Raw genomic sequence first — 12,533 nt, forward strand, 5'->3', positions numbered from 1 at the left:
CTGGGCAGTCTGAGCTAGGTGCGACTGCGGCTGCATGCATTGTTGTACTACTCATGCACCCATGCTGTCCAGAAGGTGGCAGGCTGACGGCGAAATTGCAGTGATGATGGCCAGCGAGCTGCTTCCCAGGATCAGTGCTGGCCTGTTGTTGCAGTGGCTCCAAGTCCGTGGTCTCAGGGTAGACTGCCCTAATGCAGAGTCGAACTGTGGTCCATGAACAGCATTACAGACAGTGGCTGAGCAACTCGATCCCACAGTGATAGAGCTGTGAACTAACGGAAGTGACTTTAGTATAAAACGGATGGGTATTTATATGCTTCTGAGCTGCACTTGTTTGAGAATTGTCATGCCTTGTGGCACGTATACTAAATGTTTCGACGGCCGCCGATGAAGAAAGGCTCATGGCATCTACCACTTGGATACTGCTGCATCAGTTATTTAAACTCCCTGCTAGGACGACTCGCTTTGTAACAGTGTGAAAATTGTGTTATGTTTTTTAGAGCACACACCTGCACTTGCATGCAGCTGGCACTGCTGCAATTCAGTTCCAACTTCGCGGATTTATAACCAAGTATGGTTGCTGCACTTCACAAGATTTCTGGACATAATTGTTGCACTTGGTGTGTTGGTTGCATGAGAAAGCTGAAATAACCTCAAAATTCAAAATGGATGCAAGGAAAACAATTCAAAGAAAGTAAATGTTGATAGATTTGACAGATACTGAACTACTAAAACTTCCTAGCAGATTAAAACTGTGTGCCGGACCAAGACTCGAACTCGGGACCTTCACCTTTCGCGGAAAAGTGCTCTACTTGCACTTGCCCGCAAAAGGCAAAGGTCCCGAGTTCGAGTCTCGGTCTGGCACACAGTTTTAATCTGCCAGGAAGTTTCACACCAGCGCACACTCCGCTGCAGAGTGAAAATCTCATTCTGGACTGAACTACTAGGTTAATTACTCATGGTTGCAAAAGACTAAAATGAATTCGAAAAAGAAGGAATGAGTGGCAGAGATCGACCTGTCGGAAGATGAATTTACATTCTGCATAAACATAGGAATACGCTGGGTAATACTGATTCTATGACTGGTTCCAGGAGATAGGCACTAGAAACAGAAACCTATCATAAAATCTGTAGATGAAAAAGGTATTTGAGAATGTTGAGCAGGATACAATCTTTGACATTCTGAAGTTATCTGGCACAAAATGCAAATAGTGGAAGTAGACCTATTTTTGTTTTATGATGTTATGTATTCTTATTTTATTACATTTTATACATATTTGAGGATCCCCTCACTAGGGATCTATGAAAAAAGAGTGCATATCTACATCTACATCTACATCATACTCCGCAAACCACCTAATGGTGTGTGGCGGAGGGTACTTTCGGTACCACTATCTGATCCCTCCATCCCTGATCCACTCGCGAATAGTGCGTGGGAAGAACGATTGTCGGGAAGCCTCTGTATTGGCTCTAATTTCTCGAATTTTCTCCTCGTGGGCAATATGCGACATGTATGTGGGGTTGAAGTAATATGTTGTCTGACTCCTCCTGAAAAGTGCTGTCTCGAAATTTCAATAGTAAATATCTCTATGATGCACAATGCCTCTCTTGTAACGTCTGCCAGTGGAGTTTGCTTAGCACCTCTGTAATGCTCTCTCGCCAGCTAGACGATCCTGTGACGAAACGTGCCGCTCTTCTTTGGATCTTCTCTATCTCCTCTATCAGTCCTACCTGATAGGGATCCCAGATAGATGAACAATACTCAAGAATTGGGCGAACAAGCGCATTATAAGCAACTTCTTTCGTGGATGAGTTACATTTCCTTAAGATTCTTCCGATGAATCTGAGTTTTGTGTCTGCTTTTCCCACAATCTGTTCTATATGGTCATTCCATTTAAGATCGCTCTGGATAGTTACACCTAGATATTTTACGGCAGACGCTGTCACCAGCTGTTTGTCATCAATACTGTAGCTGTACAGTAGTGGATTTCTTTTCCTATGTATGCCCAATATGTTGCATTTATTTAGGTTCAGGGTCAACTGCCAGATTCTGCACTATTCATCAATTCTCTGCTGGTCGTTCTGCAAATTCTTATTATCTTCTGGCGTTGCTGCTTTTGTTATAGACAACTGCATCATCTGCGAATAGCCTTAAAGAGCATCCGATGCTTTCTACTAGATCATTTATATATATATATTGTAAACAGCAATGGTCCTATCACACTTCCCTGTGGTACTCTGGGTATTACCTTTACATCTGTCGACTTAGTTCCGTTAAGAGCGATGTGTTAAGTTCTATCTGCAAGAAAGTCTTGAATCCAATCGCAGGTCTGCTCTGATACTCCATAAGCTCGTTTTTTTTTCATTAAATGGCAATGTGGCAGGGTGTCAAATGCCTTACTGAAATCTAGAAACATGGAATCAACCTGAGCGCTGTTGTCCACTGCGCTGTGGGTCTCGTGGAGGAACAGAGCGAGCTGAGTTTCGCAGGATCTCTGTTTGCGGAATCCATGTTGATTTTTATAGAGGATATATTGATTTTCCAAAAACGTCATAATTTTTGGGCATAAAACATGTTCCATAATTCTACAACAGATTGACGTCAACGATATAGGTCTATAATTATCTGGATCTGCCTTACGGCCTTTCTTAAAAGCGGGAATCACCTGCGCTTTTTTCCGGTCATTAGCTACCTTACGTTGCTCAAGCAATCTACGATAAATTACTGCTAGAAGGGGAGCAAGTTATTACTCATAATCCTTATAGAATCTTATAGGTATCTGATCTGGTCCTGAAGCCTTTCCACTACTAAATGACTGTAGCTGCTTTTCAGTTCCGCTATCGGTTATCTCAATATCTGCCATTTCGATGTTCGGACGACGATTGACAGGAGGGACAGTGTTAGGATTATCCATGGTGAAACAACTTCAGAAGACCGAATTCAGTATTTCTAATCTAAACATTTGTCTATAGCTCATTTAGAAAGAAGACGTAATTCCATGAACAAAGCGTTCATCAAATGCCATCTGTGATATATAGAATAAAGGCGGCCTTACGATTCTTATCACATTGTGTGATTGTGTATAAAATAAAAAAGAAGCAGTTGAATTCGTAGCAACTGAGGAGAGCTCCGCCTATCATCCTAAGGGAGCCATGGGTCTGATGATGGTTATGTAAAAATAACCGAAACCGGTTACCTATGTCATTGAAACATAAAGCAGTTGACTTCGTAGCAGCTGAGGAGAGCTCCACCTACCATCCTAAGGGAGATAAATGGTGTGATCAAGACTGAACTTTACTCAAAAAATAAAAATAACTGTACTTTTAAAGGTATTGACAATTTTTCAGAACTGTCATCTTAAATACGTCCACAGAAATAATTTTTGAATGTGGTTTATTACTAAAAATAATATAATTGCTCGTATGTAACAAAATCGCTGCTCATTTGTAACAAAATCGCTGTCATCTTCAGTAAATCTACAGAAATAAATTGGAATATGGTACAGTAATGCAAATAATATAATTTTTCTGTAATAAAATTAGTTTCTAAAAGCTCAAATAGATTATATTTACACTATTAAAAATCTTAGGCTATTTAGAAAGCAATTACTACTATTTCACATGTGTGGAACCTAAGGAGAGGTGAATATAAGGGAGACTGAGATTTTATTTTTAATTAGCGAAACATTTTTCTCACATGACATCCATTACGATTCCTCATTTTTTTTCTCTTGTTGTTGAATTCGCTCCCCTGATTTCAATGAGTCGATCTTTCCGCTTTTAAGGGGAGATGGAAGGCAAATGGGCTAAAAAAAACTATTTTTGGGTTATTTTAATATTTGAAATCCTGCATAAAACAGTTTTGTTTTATATAGGTACGACAGTTTTTTGTGAGTTACATTGATTCTCCTGACACACTGTATGAGGTGTCAGATACACACAGTATTTTTTGGGACAGTGAGAACAAGGCTTATGACCGGATGTGTGCAGAACAACCCTGTGGCCCTAATGTCACAATTTCTAAATTAAAACATTGGATATGTTCAGAAGAGAATGGGGTACATTGAGCATGTTCAGAAGAGAGTGGGGTCCAGGTTGAGAAGATAACTAAAACAGCATTAAAAATAGTACTAGAAAATGGTAAGAAATTAGGTGCTAAATGCCGCCTAACAAATGTTGAAATAGGTAGATTATAAAACTATTATGGCTTGGCTATAAGAAGAAAGGTTTGGAATTCAGAAAATATGAAAAAGCTATATGGGCTATCTTTTTCCATAAGCTTTCCACAAATGAAAATCTATAGCACTGTCTTTGCCGGAATGATCCTGACACTTGCTGCAAGTACAGGAGAAGTGCAACATATGACCACAAATCTTCTTTACCTCCAGCAGTAGTGAATGAAATTAATCCTATATCCAAATTTGGTGTTTATGGGAAGTATTAAAAATACTGCAAAATGCTTGGTGCAAATAGATAAAGAGAGAATCTGCAAAGCAGAAATTGGTAATCCAAAATGCACAAATGAAGCTAGACAGAAAAGAATAGGGACAAAGAGAAGGAAGAATCAGTATGATTCAAATGATGCTCAGTATGGTACCGGAAAATATTAGTGGTAAGTAATTCCATCAATAATACACTAAATTGCAATAATAAACTTTAAATTGATTTTTCTCAGAAGTATGTCTTTTGAATTTCACTTATCATTATTTTCTGAACTGATTTGTTTAGAAATATGAAATTTGGCCAATTTGCACTCTGGATGGTAATAAGTTATTACAAGTAAATTCAGAACCACCAACCCAACAGCAACTATTTTACAATAAATAATATATATAGTACAAAGGAAAATATTACTAGTGAAAGAATAAAAAAAATTTCTTCAAATTAATAAAAGATATTTTGTTCATTTTACGTGTAAATCAAGCCATGTATATAATACACATCCAGTAAAAATTTCACTATTTTCAGACTTATATTTCTTTTGAAAAGTGTACCTTTTCACAGGGTGAAATAGTATTAGCAGAATGGAGATATAAATTACCTTCCGTCTCCACATAAATTATATAGGAGAATATTTGCAGGGGAAACACTGTGGTAGCTACTGAAGTGAATAAATAGTCGAAGGGAGAACTGTGCAAGTGCTCAACGAAAATAAAAACAAAAAAAATTACCTTGTGACAGTTATCGGCAACTGTGGATGACCTGAAGTGCTTTCGAGTAAAGGCGAATTCACATAGCCGTCACTGCACCATCATGTCAGGGTGTGTTCTCACTGTGTGTCACATCAAGGCGATTCAAGTCACCTGATCCCAGCTCACATGGCTGTCCTCAAATTTTTTTTCGGAAACTGCAATATTCTCAAGATAATTTTCAATTGTTCTTACGCACAATTGCATATATACAACATAGTAGCTTATATACATGGATGCTGGAGTGCACATTAGTACTGTATGAAAATGACATTCATTGGACTCAAATGTTTTGCAGCTTGCAGGGATAGCTTTGATATTAGAGTAGGATGGCGCAAGTGCAAAACAACATGAACAAAAGAGTGTGGTGCGAAAAATGTGATATAGAAGGGGAATTTCACTCTCTATACAAGGAGCTTGAGGGAAAGGAATCTGTATTTTATATTTTAGAAAGTCGAAGCATCAGTTTTTGCATTTGTTACGTCAAATTGTAACCAGAATTATTAAAAGGATAAAAGAGATATGAGCTGCCATCACATCCTGTGGAAAATTGTTTTAAGGTTAAGCGTAATTGCTAGTCCAGTGCAGCTTTCTGTGCAATAGTCATACCTCATTCAATGCCTTTCCATTTAAGATTTATAGGTTTTCTTTACATCTTGTATTTGGCTTTTAATACTTCAAATACCTTATTTGTAGTGGGATTAGCTAATGAAACCACATAAACATTGATCAATGGTTCTTAGAAAACTGTTTCACACACAATCCAGAACGCTACTTAACAATAAATAAGACTACAACAAACACATATTTAAACAGACAACTTGCTGTGCCTGAAGATTTCATTCCATTTCTTTATGAAACACTACAAATGCCTGACGACGTTAAAATACATTTTACCTACTAATCAATCTGATTCTACCCACAGTACTTTTTACACTTCAGAAGTTGCAGCCATATTACAGCCCATTTCGTCGTAAAATGTTCAATACAGTACCAATATGTATAAAAATCCACTTTCTAAATGTAGTAGAGGGTGAGTAGTATGCTTATGCTGCACAATTCAGACTGCTACCTCGCGATTCAATTAACCTTTTGTCATTTATTATAAATTTTAAGCTAAATAAATAACGAACAACAAACAACTGATATCAACTGCAATGGAACATAATATGGACACCTACACATGGCTGTGTATTGGGAGGAAATGAGCTTGGGGTCACATGATCAACAACAGATGGATGACATCATCTGTCAAAACTTTCTTCCGAGCAATCTTAATGGTGCCATAACGTGACATGTTGGCATGAGACAGCCAATGTGGATGCCACCATTTGAAATACATTGCAGAATGTTTTGGCAGGACATAATGTGATATCACTATCACATCACAGCACTGTCATGTCAACATGTATTAACATTGTCCCTCATGCCACAGCCCATCAACGCAATTCAAGTCATATGATCTCAACTTGAATGACTTTCCTCAAGTGTTTTTTTCACGGAAATTGTGGCCTTCACAAGATGCTTTTCAACGGTTTTACATGCGAAGTGCACATGGTAGCTTATATACCTTGATGACAGAGAGCATATTTGTACTAAAATGACATTTATTGGTCTCAAATGGTTTGCAGGTTGCATGGATAGCTTATGTATTGGAGAAAGAAGACAGAAGTGCAAAACAACATAAAAAAGCGTGTGGGTCAGAAAAGTGTTATTATGTGTTACTCAAGGGGAATATCACACACTATACAAAGAGCTCGAGGAAGAAGAATATGGATTTTCTATTTTAGAAGGTGACACATCAGTTTTTTCACTTGTTACATTAAATTGCACCTATAATTACTAAAAGGAACAAAGTGTTATGAGCGGCCATCAATTTATTTAAGTTTAAGTTAAATAGCAAATTTTTGTGCAATAGTCACATCTCTTCAATACCATTCCTTTCAAGATTTAGAGGTTTTCTATACAGCTTCTATATGGCTTTTAATAGTTCAAGTTCCTTGTTTATGCTGTGGCTGACTAGTGACACCACATAAACATTGAAAACTAATGCTTGTAAAACTGTTTCATACACAATCCAGAGAGCTACTTAACAACAAATAAACCTGCCACAAACTTATTCAAATAGACAACTTGCAATGTCATATGGTTTCAGTCCATTTCTTCATGAAACACTACAGATGCAAGACAACATTAAAATAAATTCAATCTGATTTATACACAATAATTTTTTCACTTAAAGTTGCAGCCATATTGCAGTTCATTTAATTGTAAAATATTAAATATGGTACCAGTATATACAAAAATCTACTTGGTAAATTTAGTTGAGGGCAGGTGATATAGCGTTCTTATGTGATACAATTCAGACTGCTACCTCAATGATTCAAACTATCTTTCGTCATTTCTAATAATTTTATCCGAAATAAATAACGAAACGAAACAATTCATAACGAATATTACACAACTGATATCAACAACAAAAACCATGACGAAATGAAATATGGAGATTTGTGTCTAGCAGTGCATTGGGAGGAAATGAGCTTGGAGTCATGTGACAAACAATGGACAGATGATGTCAACCATCAAAACTTGTTCCTGAGAAACCTTGTTGGTGCATGGTGTTACGTGACTGGATAGGATGTCCATTTGAACTGCATTGCAGAATGTTTTGACAAGATGGGATGTTATGTGACATGATGGCCAGTGTGAATTCACCTTAACACGAAGCTAGAAAGTTAAACGGTTTTTGAAAGGCCAATTCACACTGGTCGTCACAGCACCATCATGGCATGGCACTATCATGTCAAGGTGTATTCACACCATCCGTCATGTGATGGTACATCAAGTCAATTCAAGTCATGGGATCTCAACTCATGTGGCTGTCCTCAACTGCTTTTTCGCGGGAATCGCGATCTTCGCAAGATGATTTTCAACTGATTTTATGTGTGAAGTGTATACACACATGGTAGTAGCTTATATACGTAGATGCTGGAGTGCACATTTGTTCAGAAATTATATTTACTGGACTCAAAAGGTTTGCTGCTTGGAGGGACAGCTCGTATATTAAAGTAGGAAGACAGAAGTGAAAAACAGCACAAAAAAGAGTGTTGGTCCGAAAAATTTAGTACAGAAGAGGTTTTTCACAAACTGCAAGAGAAGGTCGAGAATAAACAATCTGCATTTTAAATTTTAGGAAGTCAAAGCATCAGTTTTTTCGTTTGTTAAGTCAAATTGCAACCAGAATTACTAAAAGTAACGCAGTGTTATGAGCTGCCATCACATCCTGTGGTAATTACTTTAAGGTTAAGTTTAGTTGCTAGTCTGGTGCTACTTTATGTGTAACAGTCACATCTCACTCAATAACGTTACCTTCAAGATTTATAGTTTTTTATATATCGTACATTTGGCTTTTAATAGACTTATTTACATGGGATTAGCTAATGAAATCACATAAATAATGATCACTGATGCTTATAAAGCTTTCACACATAATACAAAACGCTAATTGACAATGAATCTACAAATGCCTGGCAATGTTAAAATAAATTCTACCTAATAATCAATCTGATTCTACCCACAGTACTTTTACACTTCACAAGCTGCAGCCATACTGCCGTCAATTTCATTGTAAAATATTAAATACGATACCAGTATGTATAAAAATTCACTTCCTAAATGTAGTAGAGGGCAAGTAACCTATTATGCTCATATCGTACAATTCAGGCTGCTACCTCACTACTTTAATTAATATTTCGTCATATATTATAAGTTTTAAGAGAAGGAAAAGAACGAAACAAAACTGTTTATATCAAATAACGAGTAACGAACAACTGATATCAACCACAATGAAAAGAATATGGACATCTGGGTATGGCCATGTACCGGGAGGGAATGAGCTTGGGGGTCACACGATCAACAACAGACAGATGACGTCACCTGTCAAAACTTTATTCCTGAGAAATCATGATGGTGCCATGATGTGATGTGACAGGACGGGACAGCCACTGTGGATGCTGCTATTTGAAATACGTTGCAGAATGTTTTGACAGGATGGACATTACGTGACTTGACGGACAGTGTGTATTGGCCTTAATTTTCTTTGTGACAACTGGCTGCACGTAGTGCTAGTATGACAACTCAAGTTGCTGTCAATAAAATTCTTCTGGGCTGTTGACCACGTTGTCAATAAGTAAAATTGTCTGGTGTTTTTACTACTATTGCATGTGGCTTCCTCAGGGATTTGTGCTGACCTGAATTCTGAATGAAAGAGACTTTAGATCTTATATAGTAGAGGAGGAAACTGTTTGCAGAATTTAATAGAATATGGTGTATAAAACTATGATGATAAAGGATGACGGCAATAGGGAAGAGCACAAGGAAGCACAGGACATAGCCCTATTACTATATGTACAAGGGGTTACTGAATATTACTGGGGAAATTCTCTGCAAAGCCGGCATCAAGCCAATTTTTGTAGTAATAACAAAACAAATCACTTAGTGAAAGATGCGGTCGACAAGCTATAATCCACAGGAGTTTACGAAATTGGTTGCGAATGTGGACTGTAGTATGTAGGTGAGGTGAGGCAGCCAATCAGCACGTGAATTGCAGAGCATTCTAAACACTGCAGGAGTCTACGAAATTGGTTGAGAATGTGGACTGGTGTATGTAGGTGGAATGAGGCGGCCGATCAGTACATGAATTGCAGAGCATGAAAGCTATATCCATCTGGGACGACGCACCAGATCAGTAGTGACGGAATGCGTGGATGAGTGTGATAAAGAGATAATATTTAGTGAAACCCGCATACTGGCGAAACGGCCGTTTATAGCGAGGAGAAAGATTAGAGAGGCGATAGAAATAGCTAACCGACCCACCAGCATGAACAGAAAGAACGAGTGTAGGCTCCTCGGGTCCTGGTTGCCAGCAGTGGCAACGCTATTTGAGGACAGCGCGCACAAATCAACTCACACAGGCGCGTTGGAGACTGCGACAGTCATACATACCCAGAGCACAGGCACGCTGTAGCCTGCACCTGGCAACAAGTAAACAGCACAACGGCACAGTTACCGCCTGTTTCTAATTCGCCTATTTCCACCAAAGGCAAGAAATTATGTAAACACCAATCGCATGGGAAAGTGGTCGGCATGGTGCCACCTGGGAAAGGTGTGTTGCCTTCCAAAAGTGGGATAAAACCGCCAAGAGACCCTCCGATTCCTAGGAATCTTCAGATTGTTCTGAAGTACCCTTGAGGCTCAGAGGAACCTGAGTGGGGTGGGGACCGTAATGTCCTATCCCGTGGCCTTGACGTGGCCCCGGCACTCAGTAACCCCTTTAGATGGGGTGAAGATAACACGGGAAGGGCTGTCCATGCATGACGTTAAAAGGCTAGCCCTTAACTGGATTCAATCCTCACTGAACCACACTGGCCCACCGTGAATTATGAAAAGGGGTGGGTGAGACATGGTCGGCCATGATCCCCCAGTATGTGTGGAGCCCCTCCGGAGAACGTAACTTGGGTTTGAGTGCCGCACCGTCTCGATGATGTCAAACTCCACAACATAAGACCTGGGCCATAGCATCATAATCATCACATCATCACAATTTCATAACATCTGCAGGCTGTGGAATGGTGAGGGTTGACATTAAGCTCCTGTCAAGGTAGGACGTTAAACGCTCCTAACCCAAGGCGAAAGCGAAGGGTGTGTGGCACAGGGGGAGCTGTGTCTGAGGGACTGACCATCTGTCCCTCTCTCTATTCGCAGGCCACAGACCAGCAGGTGGTCCGCATGCCGGCGACCTTGTTCGTCGGCGTGGGACCTCGGCACTAGTCGGCAAGTTTGCTTCGCCACGCCCGTGGGTAACCGGGGCGTGTTCTGCCAAACCCAGGGGGTGGTGACATCGCCTTGGCCAGGTTAGCTGAGTCCAGACAGTCGAACAACTGGGTAAGCGACCCGCCACCTGAGTAGGAGTGGGTCCTAGGCCTTTAGGTGGAAGCCCGGGCAAGTAGGTGGCGAAGGACGAGGAGTACATCCACTTCTCCAGAGTACAGGGAGCACTTGCCAGTGAACACTGGGAGAAATCGTCGATGGAGGGGCCTCTGAAGGGGACCAGTATACTGGCAATGGTGTGCTGAACCCGGCAGCTCAGAGTTGCCCTTGACCTAGGAATGAGGTAGGTGGGTGATCTGCATTTTTAGTCCCCCCCATGCCTGAGGAGCCGGTCCAGGTTTTAGAGACGGGCTCCACTTGTCAATCATGGCCGACCTAGAGACAAGCGATTCGTGTGCATCTGTGATAGCTTCAGTGCCTTCTGCTCCCGACCCATTAAGGGACATGGAGCAGATCGACGAAAGGGTAAGTGATAGACACAAGGGAATTACACAACCGTTGGAGTCCAACGTTAAAAACGGGAAAATCAGTCAAACAGCGATATTAACACTGAAAAATGAGCTCGCCTCTTGGGCGATTGCTCACGTGAGGCTTGAGGGGCGAGTTGTAGATTTACAAGGAGAGAACTTCAGGCTGCGAAGACAACCAGTTAAGACATGGGCAGGTGAAGTAGCTCAGGCTGTACCGAAGACGCAAACCACGAAAGAAACCATTGCGAAGGTGTCACAGAAACCGGACACAGTGGTCTTCTTAAGACTGCTGCCCGGCCAAGACACAAAAAAAGTGCAGGAAATCTTCACCACAGTGGTCAATCCAATCAAGGTGAAAATCAAGGTTAATAAGATAAAAGCAACTAGGAATGTATTTATTGTAGATGTGGCTACAGAAGAGGACAGAAACAAAATCTTGAACAATCAAAACTTATGTAAGGAGTCAAGTGCGAACCTCCCAAAAAGAGGAACCCACTTGTGAACGTGTACGATGTACCTGTCGCAATGGACAGCAGTGAACTTTGCGAAACGATTAAGAGCAAAAACGTTGACAATATGACAGACGAACAATTTAAAAACGAGTTCAAACTAAGATTCAGGACAGGCCCGAGAGACAGGGATGTAGTACACCATGTAGCAGAAGTATCATGATCCATGTGTAAGAAGCTTACATCTATGGGCATTCCATTAACGTGCGGGACTACTTGGTGGTGCCTCGCCGTCACAATTGTGGAGACCTTGATCATATCCACAAACACTGTGATCGGAAGCCAGCTTGCCCCAGATGTGGAGCAGATGATCATATAAAGAAGAACTACGCAAAATCTGGAATTTGTATTCCATGTGTCAAAAGAGGGAAAAGGACATATAACACCTCAGGGAGGAAATGCCCAACCTACAGGATGTTGGAGCAGAGATTGATTTCAAGGACCGATTACGGCTGAAACCACATTAGTGCGCAGGA

Source organism: Schistocerca americana, chromosome 1 (genome assembly GCF_021461395.2).
Source record: "Schistocerca americana isolate TAMUIC-IGC-003095 chromosome 1, iqSchAmer2.1, whole genome shotgun sequence".
Taxonomy (NCBI): domain Eukaryota; kingdom Metazoa; phylum Arthropoda; class Insecta; order Orthoptera; family Acrididae; genus Schistocerca; species Schistocerca americana.